A 17,024-nucleotide genomic window follows, 5' to 3' on the forward strand; every position below is an offset into this window, starting at 1 on the left:
AGGATTACTGGATTAAAAGGGATTAATATTTTCATTGTTCTTTCTAAGTATCTCAAATAAGCTCCTAAAAGAGTTTTTTTCCTCTTCCACGGCCACCAATACCATTTAAGTGAAGTGGTTTTAACTGTAGCATCACTATCACTGGGAATTATTTGAAAAACAGTTTTGTTACTTTAAATATTAAATGATATCTAATTGTTTTAGTTTTTATTTTCTGTATTAACTTTTTTTGGTATAGATTCTTCTTTTACTGGTTTAACTTCTTTTCTCAATGTATCTCTATGTATTTAATCAACTTTTGTATTACATACATCTTAATCTTTTGTCATATTTGCTGCAAATATTCTCCTCAAACTGCTCTTTACTTTATAGTTACAAATTTTTATATTGCCCCCAAATTTTGTGTTTATGTTGTTGAATGTTTATGTGACAAAAATACTCAGTTGTGATAACTAATTAAAAAAAAAGCTCTTTTCTTTTAAACAGTTTTAGAGTTACAGAGTTACTAAGAAGATAGTACAGAGAGTTCCCGTTGCCCCACACTGGTTTTCCCTATCTTGCATTAGTATAGTACATTTGTCACAATTAATGCACCAATATGGATCCTGATTATCAAATAGAGTTGACGGTTGATTCAGATTTCCTTCGTTTTTACCAAATGACCTTTATTTTATTTTTATTGCACCTGGGATACCGCATTACACTTAGTCATCGTATCTCCCTAGGATCCTTTTGGTTGTGACAGTTTCTCAAACATTCCTTGTTTCTGGTGACCCTTACTGGTCAGGTATTTTGTAGTGTCCCTCAGTTGGCAGTTGTCTGATGTTTTCTTCCTGATTAGACTGAGGAAGACCACAGAGGGGAAGTGCCTTTCTAATCACACCACCTCAAGGGGACCTGACCTGCTCCTTTCAAGCCTTTTCACTGTTGATGGGAACCCTGATCCCCTGGCTGGGGAAGTGTCCGTCAGGTTCCTCTGCTGAAGTTACTCTTTTTTTTAACTCCTTCCTTTTTCCATTCTGTACTCTCTGGAATAAAATCTGTTGATGTGAATTTTGCAGGTCACTTTTGATGTTAGTGTTATCACCACCTGGAAATCTTATAATTATTCAGTGCTGCAGCTGTTGCTGCTGTGCACTGGAGGGCTGGCAGGAACTGAGCCTGGGCCGGACTGGGAGGAGGCAGTCCAGGAAGTGGACAGGATCAGGCTGGGGACTAGTAACTGGTGTTCATCAGTGGAAGCAGTGCTATTGCCAAGCGGAAGCTAAGATATCAAAGACACACACCAGAAAGGGGCTGAGCCTTGCAGACGCCCACCAGCCTGACCGTTGTGACTGACCCGTCCGGAGAGCGTGACCTCGTGGTTCTCTGAGCTTTCACTGGCTGAGTTTGGCTGGTGGCAGCTTCACCTTTGGGACGCTTGAAGACATGGGGCACTTTCTAACATTTATTAAGTTTTAAAAAATCCAATTATCCAGGAAAAAAAAAATCCATGACCGTAAAACCCAGCTGAAGTTAATTTAGATCCCTATCTCATACCATCTCTAAAATTGCTATCTCACTATCCCAAGACCTTTTGCTATGTCCAGGAAGGAAAATTTACATATGATGCCTTCTTTCTTAAATAATAAATCTTGATATAATGATGCTGTTTCTGGGCCTTCTATTCTGTTCCTTTGATCTTTATGTCTTTGCACAAAATCTACTCTTTCCTTCAACTGTTTTAGATTATGTTTTAAGATCAGCATGACTGGTTCTCAGAAGAACAGAATCTAGAATGACCCCTGGGATTAGGATGTTTTTGATTTGTGACTGTCAGGAACCCTTCATGTTCTCTTAAAATGTGGACCTGGGGAGGATTTGTTTGTCTTGGCTTCTTTGCTTTCTAGCTAGCAACCATTTTGCAGCTTTTCTGTCTTGAAAACAATAGCCTTTTAACTCTACCTCACTTCTAATTACCTAACATTTTCTTTTCCCTTCATTGCCTCTTCAGCCTCTCTTTGAGCTGTAGTTATCTGCTGTTGCCAGTATTTTCTTCTTTCTTCTAAATTTAAGTTCCCTGCCTTTTCAGTCTAGCAAATACAAAGATTTACTCATTCTAGAATTTATCTTGCTCTTTTATGTTCCTGGTGTACATTATATCTTGTGCCACTTAACACCATCTCTTAAACACTTGATTTTCCTTTTCAGTGTTATCAAAATTTCTTTAGTAAATGCCTCTCATTATGATTATAGCAACACATTATAATAATACTTATCCTGATAGAGAATCTCATCTGTTTGAAATAGAGCCGAAAGTCAGAAAGTGTAGCCAAAGCTCCATGCTCTAAAAATCTTGCACTTTACTTGTAGTAGAGGCCTTACTCAGAGTCTATTTATAATTAATTTTGACCTGATTCTACTTGAAGTTTGATTTTTGGTCTCCTGTGTAATTTTGCCATGAAAAGTTCTGGAAGGTATTGTGAGGGGGTGACTTTGAAGCTGACTTGCTGATAGTAGCAAAAATGGCTATGGAAGAAGAATGAAAATGTTATGAGTCATAGAACTGCAGAGCACAGTGGTGTGGAGTCACTTTGATTCAGTGAATAGACAACCACACCTGCCTTACTGGAGAGACAAAGTCATGGGCCCCGATCTCAACCTGCTGCTTTCTGGCTGGAAGGCCTGGGACCAGTTTCTCTGTGCCTTGGTTTCTTCATGTGATCATGGATGGATTTATTGGGGGGAGTAAATGAAATTTAATTCAAATGTGATAATGAGAGCAAAGCACCTAGTAGCTGCTCAGTAAATATCGATCTTTACTGCCCTACACTCAAGTGGTTGTCAAGTTTCCATCAGGAGAATCATGTTCATAATGTTTTCACCGAGACAGCGAGAAAATATGACATTATATCTAGTATTTTCCATTCTAGAAGGTAGAGACTTGTATCACAGATGTTAAGAAAATTTCGAAATGGCTACAAATGTTTTGAAAGCTGGTAGGGTGCACTTCATTCACAGGTAACACTCAACTTGCTTGGTTCCCAGTATTTTCAGCAGAGTGTGGCATTCCTATACTTAGGTCTCCTGCATTATTGACCCTTTTGAAATTAAAAATATTGCAGAAGTAATGTTATTCAGTATTTTCCCTTTAAATATTTGTGTATTTTCCCCTAATTATAAATAGAGGTTAATTGTAGAAAATCTTCAGTTGTTTTTTATGTCACCTTTTAATTTGTTCTAATTCCAAGGTTTGCCAATATTTTTCTGGTTTCCTCTTAAATTTGCCATGCTGTGGTATTCCCTTTGCCATCTGCTGAATTCAGTACCACTCTTTTTCTTTAGGCTGCTTAAACCATTCATTTGATTTTTTTGTTTTTAGCACAGATAGCTGAACTTCATTCTGTCTGTAGCAGGATAAGGTCCTTTAGGTGAAATGATGATGACTTTCTTCTGTGAATATTTTCTCCTGAATATCCAATGGAAAAATGCAAGCTAACAGATGAGTGAAGTCTTACATTGTTTCCACAAAAGAAAACCATTTCCTACTTTCCTTTTCTGCCTACTGACTTTACCACTGTGACATAGATTTTCCTATTTCTGAATCTTTGTGGTAACATCTGTTACTGTAACTGAGTAACTATTTTGGGATGTTGCTAGTTTGCATGGTGGTAGATCATACAAAAATCACAGCCATTTAGAGCTAGAGGAAAATTAGAGATTATCAATCCTATCCTCCTTCCACCACCCTGTTTAAACAGTTAGTGGCACATTGAAAATGTCCTTTATAAAAATTAAAATTGTTTATGAACTTTATGACCTGCTTGACATAAGGAGGTGACCTTAGAACAGGAAAGTAACTTATGTCTATCCCATGATCTATGGCAATTTGCTGTAAATAATCTGCAGTTCCAGATTTGCTCTGTTGTAGTCTCTTGCTTCCTGATTTAACAGTTCCATAGTTGGCATGGGCTTCTTGGTGTTCTGATGAATGGCTGTTAATTTCCCCAGTGTTTGTGCACAGCTCCTGTCCTTGGCAGTGTAGCAACAGAGGTAAATGAACTCTTTTCGTAAAGTAGCTGATGTGACAAATGAACGAATAAAATGTTTTGGAAGTTCAAAGAAGAATTGTCTTCTAGTTGGGAGATGGGAGAGGCTGACATTTGCTTTGAGTCTTGATGGGCAGGATTTCAGTTGGATGAAGTTGTGGAAGAGGAAAAGCTGCAGCATCGCAGAGGTAGGAGAACGAACAGTACTGGGACACTGTAGCCAGAGCACAGAGCCATGGGACATGGATGGGCCATATGGACACAACTGAAGGTGGGTCGTAGAGGAATTCTGGCCTTAGTCTAGTGGGAGCAGGGACCGACCGGCTGGAGTCCTTGTTACTTGGTGATGTTTTTTATTTACCCCATTCTCCTAAGACTCACAGTGGGAAATTGGGATAAAGATCTAATTAACTGCAGGTCCTGGTCAGGTGCTAGTTAATCAAACTAACATTTTCTTTTTATGTTAGTTTAGAAAAGTCAGAGGAGACAGAGTCAAATTTATGTTCAAAGATTGTTAGAACAGATGCAGGCTTGCTGTTCTCAGCAGTGGTTTCATATATTCCATAGTATCTTCTTAAAATTTTGAGTTTATCCTTACATGGAAATTTGCAAGTCTTCAGTCAAGTCCTGAGGCAGTGGGAAAGCAGTGGGGATGAAGCTGTGCATGTGTAAGAACTGCTGTGAATTTGTCCTTAATGCTAGAAGTTGAAATAGGCAGAGAATTTTAGCCAGGTGATTTGAGACTTAAAATGGAACTAAAAATATTTTGTAGCATAGTCTTTCTCATGGACTTTTTCATCCTCATAATTTCTCTTTTGGACTATAAATTGTAGATTAGAGTGTGTCTAGGCTTTCAGGGCCAAATTTTTTTCTGACTAAGATCAACTAATGATTATGCAATCATTGTCTTGTTTTAAGGCTAATTAAATGTGAAAAATGGTGATGATAGTTTGGGAATATCTAGTTAATATTTTTCTTCACAGTGGTCAAATGATTTAACTGCAGGCAGAGTTGGACTAATTTCATTTTTCTCTGTTCTCATATTTTTTTGGCCTCAACTTCCCCACCTAGATAATCCAAATGTTGCTCAGGTCTGGAGAGGGTTTTTTTCCCCCCTCCTTAACCTGATTTTCTTAACAAAGTTGACACTGATTTAATTGGATCTAAGATGCCACTGATATTATTTTTTATACTGCTAAGAAAGGACAAAACATAATGGAGAATTTTATTGGAGACATTTCATAAGGGAAAGGAGAAGTAAAACTACTATGCAGGAAGGCACAGTAAAGAAACGTGTGTATTTCAACCTTGGTATTAGGTGGAGGGAACAAAAAAATCTCTCATGAGATTCTCTGCCCTGCGAATTTTGTTTTAACAGTTTTATTGCCATATAGTTTACATCCCAGTCAACCCCCATTTTAAATATACAATTCAGTGACCCTTAAGATAATAAGAGAGTTGTACAACCATCCCCATAATCTAATTTTAGAACATTTTTGTCATCCCAAAAAGAAAACTTGTGCCCCTTTATAGTCACTCTCCATTCCCACACCCAGCCCGAGGCAACCACTAATCCAATTTTTGTTTCTGTGAATTTGTCCTAGTGGCATTTCATACGAATCTAATCGTGTGTGTTCTTTTGTGTCTGCCTTTTGGGATTCATCCACGTTGTGGCATATATGTACTTCATTCCTTTTTGTGACTGAATAATATTTAATGTATGGATATACCACATTTTGTTTGCTGGCTGCCTCCACCAGTTATCGTCTGGATATAGAGACTGCCTTGTGCTTCTGTGTCTTGAGACTATTTTGTTAGTTGTAATGAGAAATAAGTGCAATCATTGCTTTTTTGATCACTCACTTGGATGTTTTATAAACAACTGAATTTATATGTCCCGTACTGAACACTTTGTATCCTCTTCCCTCCTCCATCTGAAACCTGTTTCTCTCCCAGTCTCCTCCATCTCTGTAAATATCCCTTACCATCCTCCCACTTGATCAGGCCATAAGCTTTGTACGCATCCTTGATATTCCTTCCCTTTATGAGGTGTTCTTTGGCTGCTCAAGGAAATACTATGCCATGGGCTGGCTTAAGCAATGGGAATTTAATTGCTCATGGTTTTGAGGTTAGGAAAAAAGAGCCCAAATCAAGGTATCAACAAGACGATGTTTCTCCCCAAGGATGTGGTGTTTTGGGGCTGGATACCGGCAATCCTTGGCCCTTGGCTCCTCTGGCACATGATAGCGCACATGGCAGCCTCTCCTGACCACTCTGTACTCTTCTGGTTCAGATGAATTTAAGCTTCTTTCCCAGGCTTTCTCTTTTATCTTTCTAAATCTCATTCTGTTTATAAAGTTCTCCAGTAATAAGATTAAAATCCATCCTGATCAAGGTGGACCATACCTTAACTGACATAACCTGATCAAAAAGTCCTACTTACAATGTGTTCAGACCCACAGGAATGGATTAAGTTTAAGAGCATGTTTTCTGGGGTGCTCACAGCTCTGAACTACCACACCTAGTACAGTGGTTTCTACCTCCAAAATATATTTCCCATCTGTTCACTTTTCTTTTTCTCTACTCTATTCCATTAGCTTATTATCAGACTTCTTTAAGAGTCTACTAATGTGTTTTCTTGCTTCCATTGCTCTCTTTCCCTCAGCCTTCCCAACTCATTTCTCCACACAGCAGCAAAAGTTATCTTATTTTTAAAAAGAATTTTACTATGAAAAATTTCAAACATGTAAAAAAGTGGAGAGGATTTTAAACTTAACCTTTATGTATTTAATAGTTGTCAACTTTGATAGTTGTTGACTCAAGGCCAATTTTATTTTATCTATAATCTGTTCTCAGATGATTTAGAATCAAATCCTAGACATCATATTTTTACCTCTAACTTTTCCTAAAAACAGTAATTTTCTTTTACATAACTATAGTATGGATATCAAGGTGAGGAAGTCACCATGGATACAGAACTATTATCTAATCTACATACCTTACAAGACATCATTTTACCTGCATTTTAGTGTGCAAATTTGAGCGATAATGTCTCTGAAAACCCCAAGAGACCTTTTCACACTTAAAAAAATTAAGGATATTCATCAAATATCCTGCCTGTGTTCACATGTCCCTGGTTATCTCATATTTTAGTTTTCCCAGTGTGTTTGTTCGAATCGGGACAGAGTGATCCTTTTAGAAATTAAATCGGATGATGTCCCTGCCTTGCTTATTAGCATCTGTGTCAGCCTGTCTCTGAGGCTGAAGATCCCAGCTTGTGTCAGTCCACAGGCTTGTTGTGGCCAGGCTCCTGCCTGCTTCTCTCTCCTCGAGGGCAAGTCCCTTCCTCTTAGCTACACGCCAGCCACAAACCTCCTTCAGTTCTTTAGCTGAGCGAAGCCTCTGCTGCTCTGGATTTGTACGTGCTGACCTCTGACCAGAGTGTGCCTCCTCTGCTCCCATGGCCTCTTCCTGGCCGAGCTTCTCTTGCAACTTCTGTGTCATCTACTGATGCGGCTCCCACCTTAAGGACGCCACCTAAATAGGTTACTCCTCCCCATCTCTGTCTGACATCCTGTTTATTTATCTCACCCTACTTCTCATTTTGTAGTTAATTTTACTTGTTTTTTCCCGTCTGTTCCTTTGGGCTGTACACATCCCATTTTGCTCATCTGGTCTGTTTTGCTCATCACGGTGCACTCTGCCTCCACACACCATTCTTGGCACATGGTAGGCAGGCGGTACATATTTGTTAACTTACTGTATTAATCACAGAATATTGATGGACACTCCAAGTAGACTGCCAGGCTTTGTAATGTGTTTAAAAACCCAACCGTCATTTATTGAGTATATATATACCAAGTGTAGGACACAATGGAAATTGCTGTGATTGTTTAAAGGGTGAACTAAGGGTATTTTTTTCTTAATGATGATCATAGCTGTTCATCAGTTCAAATACACACACAAATTAGTGAGGTAATATCCAGTTGTTTGGGTGTAGTAAACTCTGTCCAAGATTATTGATGTCTCCTTTGCCATTTCTCACCAATGAGTTGACTCACTTTTCTCTTGAAGTTTATGTAAATGAGCTATTATGATCTTAAGGGATATCCTGTGTTTCACACCCTTTTGTCTTTTAACTCTACCATCTTTTTTCTGTCTGGTTTCATTTTGTTCTATCATTGCCTCTTAATAAAAATAGCAACCTAAAATGACTAATAAAGCAACCAAACAGCAGATATTTGGGAACTTTTTGAAATATGCCAAATGTCTCCATCACTTACGTTTTGAAAATTAATCAGTCTCTCTGGTTGTCTCTCTCCCCTTTTTCCCTCTCCCCACCCTTGTCTCCCACCATGTTTGTAGAATATCCATGGATAGAACTCCTCAAAGGCAGAGTGATATTTGGCTTCAGTACCTATGAATAATGTATAGCTCAGTATCATATATCAGACACTTAGTAAATAGTCTGATGGACTCTGAAAGTGCTTAAAACTGAAGAGAAATTTGGAGATTTATATATGACTTTTATTATTGTACAAAGTGAGTTCTGTGCTATTTTATTTTTATTGTCCAGAACTAAAGTATTCAGGTCAACAAAGGGTCTTTTTTATTACCTATAAGCAGAATGTTATAACTAGAGCTAAAAACTTCAAATCTTTGTGTAACTGACAAATTAGCATTTTTAGAGGTGTGTGCATAATTCTGGTTTCCTGTAGGCAATACAGTTAGAAGCTTGTGATTTCTCTTTATTTTGGCAATTAAGAAAGGTTTCTGCAAGGGAAACTTGACTTTACTTTTATGCAATGTAAAAAAAATGTGTTTGTGTAAAGTTCTATGTGTCAGAATGTTGCTTTAAGAGAGTCATTGACATTTGAAAATTTTGACCCCCAATTTAAAAGAAATTACATCAACGACATGTAGTGTGCTTTGATTAGCATAATTCTGTATAGTTACTGCAAGAAAATTAATTTTATGATCAGCTATATTATTTTGAAAGACAATTCTCTTTATTTTAGTACAATTTTATTGTTTAGATACATAGATGGAGCCTATATTTTCAGCAGAATGTAGTTAAAATAGTATAAGCACGCTTTTTCGGACAATTCAGTGTAAGTAAAAAATATGTCTTTAACGTATGAAATATGTCATATATGTAATATGTCTTTAACTTGTGAAAGAATTTATAAAATTGCAAATTGTAGAGCAAATGTAAGATTTTGTTGCATATTATATATGTGTGTATATATGTATATACACACACACATACACACATAACAATCACTTAATGTATAATAGCATATTGGGGAGTACTGCTATTTTTGTCAAATGATTATCCCTCCCTTCATGCAGCTTCACAATAGCCACCTCAAGATAAAAAACACTTTTAAAAAAGTAAAGAACAAAAGAAAACATTTTGTTAAATTGAACAAATCTTAAAGAAGTAAGAGTAACTTTTCTCCCTGACATTTCCCCGTGTCTGAGACCTATCCCATTAGACCAGGATAAGGTACACATGCCTTATTTGCATGATTTTTTAAAATATCACTTTAATAAATTCATGGACACTCAGTGATTAACAAACATCTGTTGAGCACATTCTCATACCAGACGTTGAGCTGGTTTCAGGGGATGAGGTGTGCATATCGATGGGAATATCCAGAAAGTCACTAGTCTCCTTCCTCCACTGCTTGTTCTCCATCCAAGCCCCTGTGTTGATGCCGGGCCAGGGGCTGACGGGAGGGGGACATGGGTGTAGGGATATGTGGCTTTGCATGGTACTTGATAGTGAAGAAAAGGTTGTACATTTTATTTTTTACATATTAAAAGTAAATTGATAATAATTCTGTAATCTTTGGGTAGGCCAATATTTTTAAGCTTGACATCAACTGAAAAATGGAATGATAGTTCTGACCATTATGATAAAATCCTTATAAATCCAGTTAAAAGAGAGTCAAATAAGAACAGTTTTGAGCACGTATGAAAGAGGCCTAACAACAAAAACAAGAAAGAGAAGAACACTTTGTTGGAAAAATTGGCAGAGAACTGAAAAGAAGAAATAAGGTCAGTAAGACTACTGTATTAGTTTCCTATGGCTGCTATAACAAAAATCCCATAAATTCAGTAGCTTAATACCATATAAATGTATTCTCTTACAGTTCTGCTGGTCAGAAGTCAGAAATGGATTCACTGGCCAAAATCTCCCCTAGGAGACTGTAGGGGGAAATTCACTTCCTTGCCTTTTCCAGTCTCTAGAGCTTTATTCCTTGGCTTATGGCCCCTTCCTCCATCTTCAAAGCCAGCCACATAGCATCTTCTCTCTGTTCCATGGTCTCTCGCCTTCTGACTTCTATGTCAAATATCCCCATCTCCCTTTTTTAAAGGATACGTGATTGCATTTAGGGCCCATCCAGGATAAACTCTCCATCTCAAGAACCTTAATTTATTCACATCAGTAGTTTCTTTTATCATATAAATTAACATTTCACAAGTTCCAGGGATTAGGACCTGGATATTTTTGGAGTCCATTATTCATCCCATCATAGGTATAAAATAGCATGTATGGTGGAGCAATATGTACATATATGTACACATGAGTATGTATATATGTACATGTATATGTACAGAGCCTACACAAAGACTCAGATACATACATGTTTGGGATTGGTTATCTCAGTGTGGTGGGAGTATAGATTACCTATAATTTTCAAAAAGTTCCTTTTATAACTTTTTATATGGTCAGGATTTTTATGGGATATATTTTATTAGTGATCAGAAAAAACAAAGTTACTTTCATTTTGGAAAAGGGAATTTTTTAATTAGACTTTTCTTTAAAGAATGGTTTTGGATTTACAGAAAAATTGAGAAGAGGGTTCCTGTGTATCCACACCCAGTTTTCCTTGTTATTCGCAGTTTATATTAATAGGGGCATTTGTTACAATTAATGAATTAAGGTTGATATGTTATCACTAACTGAAGTCCATACTTTATTCTGATTTCTTTAATTTTTACTCACGGTTCCTTTTCTGTTCCGGAATATCATCTAAGACACAATGTTACATTTAATTGTCGTGTCTCCTGAGGCTCTTCTTGGCTGAGACTTTCTTTGTTTTTCATGTCCTTAATATTTTTATGAAGTACTGGTCACACATTTTGTAGGATGTCCCTCTACTGAAATTTGTGTAGTGTTTGTCTCATGATTAGAATGGGGCAAAGGGTTTTGGGAAGCAGACCACCACAGAGGTAAAGTGCCATTTTCATCACACATCAAGTGTACCTGCTATTTATTATAATTTACCTCTGTTGATACTGATCTCGATTGCCTGGCTGGGCTAGTGTTTGTCAGGTTTCCCCACTGTAGAGTTAACTACTTTTCCCCCTTTTTCATACTATGAAAAAAGAACATGCAGCCCATACTTAAGGAGTGGGAAGTTATGCTGTCCATGTTTGAGGACGGAGTATCTACACACATTTGGATGTTTGGTGATTTTCTTCTTCGTGGATTGCATCAAGATGGTCATATAAAAAATCCATGTCAAATTATAGTATTTCTTCTACATCTTCAAAGGAGTTTTTTTGTTTTATTTTTTTTTAGCCTTCATGAGAATCTAAGCCTAAGTCAATTTTAGATTAGAGATTGCTGGGTGAGCTACCTTTTGTAGTTTCTTATAGTTTACGTTCTAATTGATTAAATGCATATAAGTTAGAGCAATTATTCTCTTATACATTGGACATTATCCAAAAAAATATAATTGGAAGCTGGGTTTTTGATAAGTAGAAAAGGGAAAAGTAGAATACATTTAGATAAAATACATATGTATACTAATAGGGAAATGTAGATGTGGAATACACTATACTAATAATTTTGTATATTAGTACATTTCTTTCTCTTCCTTTAGAAACTTTGAGCTTCACAAGACCAGGTCTCCTACATAGTCCCAAAGTGTCTGTAGTTCTCCTTCATATCACACTGCTCATCACATTTGCTATCATGTGGTGAATGTCCGGCTTCCCCTGCACTGAGAGCTCCAGGGAGGTAGCTGCCATGTATGCTGTGTCACCACTGTCTCCCCAGTGCCTGGTACATGTGTCGTCAGATTGTCATTGCATATACTGACTCTTTTGAGCACTTTTACAGGTGTAGATGGTTAGCAATGGGTTTCATTATGGGAAAATAATCATAACTAATGCCATATCAAAAAACTGGTAAACAATACAAAAACAGTGGAATTAATGAAGAAAATGTGTAATATCAAGGAAGAAGACTGGGAGTAAGTATTTCACAATATTAACAGTGTTTATCTCTGGGTTTTGAGATTCTGGTTGGCTTTAATTTTCTTCTTTGTTTTCTACTTATTTGCAAAGAGTTTATTATTTTATAATCAGGAACTATTAGAATATGTTACCCAATGTTATTGTTTTTTATTTTTTATTTTTTTGCATGGGCAGACACCAGGAATCGAACCCGGATCTCCCGCATGGCAGGCGAGAACTCTGCCTGTTGAGCTACCGTGGCCCACCCTACCCAATGTTATTTTTAAACTTAGAAAAGATAGTGGACACCATAATAAAAATGGTTCAGTTCTAGTACATGCAGGAGCCCTTAAAGTAAGGCAAGATAGTTGCCAAGTCATTGACAGTATGTTTCCCCAGGAGAGCTTTAACCTATTAAAGTGAAAAATGTGTAATGAGACTTAAAAATTGTGTTTCATCTTAGAATCTTTGCAATAGTGTTTTAAAACCTACGTTTTTTTTCTATTATCAACAAAACCAGTTCAAATGTTGTTTATGTATCATTACTTTTAAAGTGCTATTTCCAGTTACATTGATGGTACTCTTGTATCATATGTGTGCTTAGTTCACTGAGCTAATTTAACTTTTGTGAAATTAATCCGCTAGATTAAAAATGTCAGATACATTTATTCTCTCTTATTTAGTGTTTTTAAAAAGTCCATATAAAATCTAAGTCTAACCTGGGAGTATCAATTTACGCTTGAATTTTCTCTGGAAACAAAAGAGGTAATTCATTGTATTCCTCACTCAGTCCCTTGCAGTTGGGAATTCCATCCCTGGATTAGATGAAAAATCACTTTTTAAAAAGCCTGTAGTTTTATAAATCCAGGTCATTTGTATTTTTCTTGCCTGTTTCCCTAGGGTAATTAAAGAATGATGGATTAGATTTAGGCTGCAGCAGAGATTGGGGAAAAAAATCTCCCGGCATCCCTTCCTGCAGAGGCGTCAGCGACAGCAGTGAATGTAGCTGCCACTTTAACTGACATGTCTTAAATTCTGATCTGGAAAGCTCTGGGGTGCTGTCAGCCACCTCAGGAACTTCTTTGCTTATGCCTAATGATTGAGTCTCACTGATAGCAAGGAATTAAAGATTGAGGATTTTTGTTGGCTTATAAATTGAGGATTTTCTCTCCTTTTGCTGGTTTAAAAAAAATCTAGTAGAAGAGAGGGAAAGACATCTTCATAGTGGAACTATATTCAGCTTCAAAGTTACAGCTGCTTCAAATCTGTGAGTATGTTCTATTTCTTTTGCAGTGCCTGTGGCTATGATTGCAATATTCTCTTTAAATCTGTGGAGATTTAATTTAAGGAAAGCTATGTAAATTTTTAAGTCAGAATTGCATTTCCTTGGAGATCTGCAGGGCTTTTTTTTTTTTTTTTTTTAGTTGATTAAAAGCTTCCTAGGGATTCTCTACCAACATACCCCTCCCCCAGCTATTTTTTTAAACTTCCTAAGAGAGAGTGCTGAAATAGGAGAAAATAGCTGCAGAGGATCTGTCTTTCCCAGGATGCTGTGGCTGGTTTATTGCTGCTGCAAGGTGTGCTTTGAGCTTGCTGAGACTCCAGATGCAGAACAATGGCAGGATAATGACAGTTCATTTTGTATTTACAGGTTTGCCTTATGTCCTTTGCTAGCTTCATTATAGGATTATTTGTTTTATTGGTTTTGTGAGAGTAATTAAAACCTTAAAGATTAAGTGGCACGTTCTCAGAAATAGTGTGTTGATGGTCATAGTCCGTCACTCTGAATGTGCTGCATGGCTTTTCAGCCTATCTCTTTGTAGCAGATTACAGTAAATGTAAGTTACCAAAAAGTGACCCTTGCATGGATATCTTTTTCTAATTGTGCATTTGAATTGGTGCCATTTTTTTTTTTTTTTTTTTTTTGTGACGCAGACTCTGAAGTCTAAACATCTGTCCTTAGTCATTGTGTCCCATATTCTCCCTTTGGAATTCACTAGAGGCTAGAACTGTATCATAGCTGAGTTATTATTGAATCAAGGTTGAACATTTTGTAAAGGTAGGAGTTAAGTTTTTATTCCTATCATAAACCCCAATGTGTTCTTGATTTGCCCTTATTAAATGAAAGTTGTTATTTTAGGAAATTCATTTGTATCATTTAGTTATTGGTCTCGTTCCTTTATCTTAAAACCATATTAGTTGAAGTGATTTTTAAAAGTCAGTATGTTCAGAGATAGTCAGAACACTTTTAAACACCAACTGATAACAATCATCTTTATAGATACAGGATATGTTTGACTTAGGCTGATTTATTGTGCCAGCTTTTTGAGTGCCAGGATTTTGGTTCATTTCCCACAGTAAAAACTAAGACAAGGATTTAAAAAAGGAAATGTTCTCCACCACCCAGAGATCCAACATCTGCTGTTTTTATTTTTAACATTTTGTCATATCTAAATGCAGCAACTCTGAATTTCATTAGGAAGAAATCCTAAATATGGGAAATTCTGCCTTACCTCCATTTGCAAAGTACTTACATACATTCATCCATTCTTTTCATTCATTTATTCAACAAATGTTTATATTTGTTAAAAAAAACTGTTGCAAAGTGATTGCCAAGGTTTGGGGATAATGATGAATAAGACAGTTTGTCCTAACAGAGAAGATATTTTTAGTAGGTAAAGGTAGCATTTCAAAAACTAATTACCTACGTATTTCATTATGATTGTGGTAATTTTTCACCTGTAGAAGTATAGGCACTTTGTGGCCAACCATGTACAGGACATATAAGTACTTGTAACTAATTCTGCCTCAGATCCTTTGAAGCCACAGATCTTTAGAATGCTTGATCTGGAAAAAGATGTTAGAAATCATTTAATTAGTTCAACAAGCATATAATTGGCATTATACAAAGCACTGGGTTTTGATCAGTGAGTGAGAAATGGTCCCTACATTAGAGGAGTTCATGGACTAGACTAGTGGGAGAGGGAGGGAGATTGGCCATATTAGTATATCTTAGTAGGTGCTGTTGATTCATTACTGTGACAGATATCTGTTGGGTAACTGGGGGAGTCCTTGGGACTGTGCTCAGACCCTGCAAGTTACAGGGATAGGTGGATAGTGAGACAGAGATGCTGCGCCCTCTGGAAGCTCAGAGGGCCCTGGAGAGGATGCGTAAGGTGCCATGAGCGTAATAGGAGTGGGGAGGGACTTCACTTTCATTTCCTGAGCATCTACTGTGTGCTGTTTGTCTTCCATGTACAGTAATTCCCTTCAATCCTGTAGACCAGTTACTGTCTCGGCTGTTAACAAGCAAGTCAGTGAAGGCTAGGAGAGGTTAAATAATTAGGTCAGGGTCACACTGGACCTGACTGGAGGAATTAGGACCCCTGGTGTGACTTGATTTCAAACTTTTACCCCTTCCTGTGGCCCCCAAACGTGACTGTTCATCACTGTTACCAAGAACACTTAAGACCCAATTGTTTCTTGAGCTCCAGTGGGGAAGTGATGTTTATTACAGACTTCCCCTGTGACTTCAGGCAGCTAGGTGTAGGAACTGTTATTATACTATTCCCACAATTACAGGTGGGTAGAGAGAGGGGTGAAGGAATTGAGATCATACAGTAGTGGAAGTGGTGCCTTGTTTCCTGTGTTCCCAGCCACTTGGAAGATGTTAAGAGAACCAAAATCAGAACCAAAAACAAACAACAAATGACTGAAAAACACAAACAAATGAAAAGCCACCACAAGTAACGGCAACAAAAGCCTGCCCTCATGGCCTCTACTCAGAGCCCTCTCTGTGCCGCCTGATGGCTTTTATTACTTAGAGCAAACTAGGTAGGACTTACTTTTTTTTTTACCTTGGTTTGTTAACATTCACTCTGAATATTAATATAGCACTATGTACCAGGGGTTAGGCACTGAGGCTGTAATGACCAAACACAGTCCTTGTCCCCAAGCCACTTCCATTCCAGAGGGGGACAGGCAGAAAGCCCCGTGACTGGGCTGCAGGGGGGTGAGCTCGGTGGTATGGAGAAGGCCGAGGTTCTGTGGGAGCATGGAGGAGAGGCCTCCAGCCTAAGCTTGGGTCGGGGGCATGGCTCGGGGGAAGTGCCGTGCTGTTGACTTCTAGAGGAAGAGATGTCTGAATTGTGGCAGATACTGCTAGATACAGGGGCGGCAGGGTATAAGTATGGGCAAGGGCTCTGAGGCGTGAGAGGCTGTGGTCGTTCCAGGGTTTGTCAGGGATCTTGGGAGGCCTGGAGTTGTCGTGAGGATGAACCTGGACACAGGAGGACAGACAGCAATGGCGACTTGCCGTGGAGCTGTGACAAGGGCAGCCACGAGCCTCTGAAGGGTTTTCATCGTGGGGTTACATGGATTTGTGCTTAGAAGAGCCTGCCTGGCCACAGGCTGGGGAACGGGAAGGGGAGTTCATCTCAGTCCGATGATATGACACGTTGTTTCTGCTGGCTCTGCGACTCTGGCCAGAGTTGTTATGGTTTAGGGCTTAAATAGGATTTTATGGCTTAATGCGAAAAATTTATATCTATGTCTATATATACGTATATATGTGTGTATATCTGTATCTGTCTATATATCATTGTTTCTATATTTTCATTTCTACCCACTTATTTATAAATCTTTAGAAAATAAACCACTTATGACTTGTATTTTTGGTCCTATTTTTGCATCAGATCTCTCACTTGATTACCAGAAGCGTCTGTAACCCGTCATGTGACAAGG

The 17,024-nt window shown here is 37.8% G+C and overlaps 1 protein-coding gene across 12 annotated transcripts in view; it reads left to right on the plus strand.

Moving 5' to 3' along the window:
* The window catches only part of TTC39B (tetratricopeptide repeat domain 39B), a 310,342-nt gene that overhangs the window by 198,009 nt on the left and 95,309 nt on the right, over positions 1-17,024 (plus strand). The gene's annotated exons all lie outside the window — the stretch shown is intronic.

This window comes from Tamandua tetradactyla, chromosome 2 (assembly GCF_023851605.1).
Source record: "Tamandua tetradactyla isolate mTamTet1 chromosome 2, mTamTet1.pri, whole genome shotgun sequence".
NCBI lineage: Eukaryota > Metazoa > Chordata > Mammalia > Pilosa > Myrmecophagidae > Tamandua > Tamandua tetradactyla.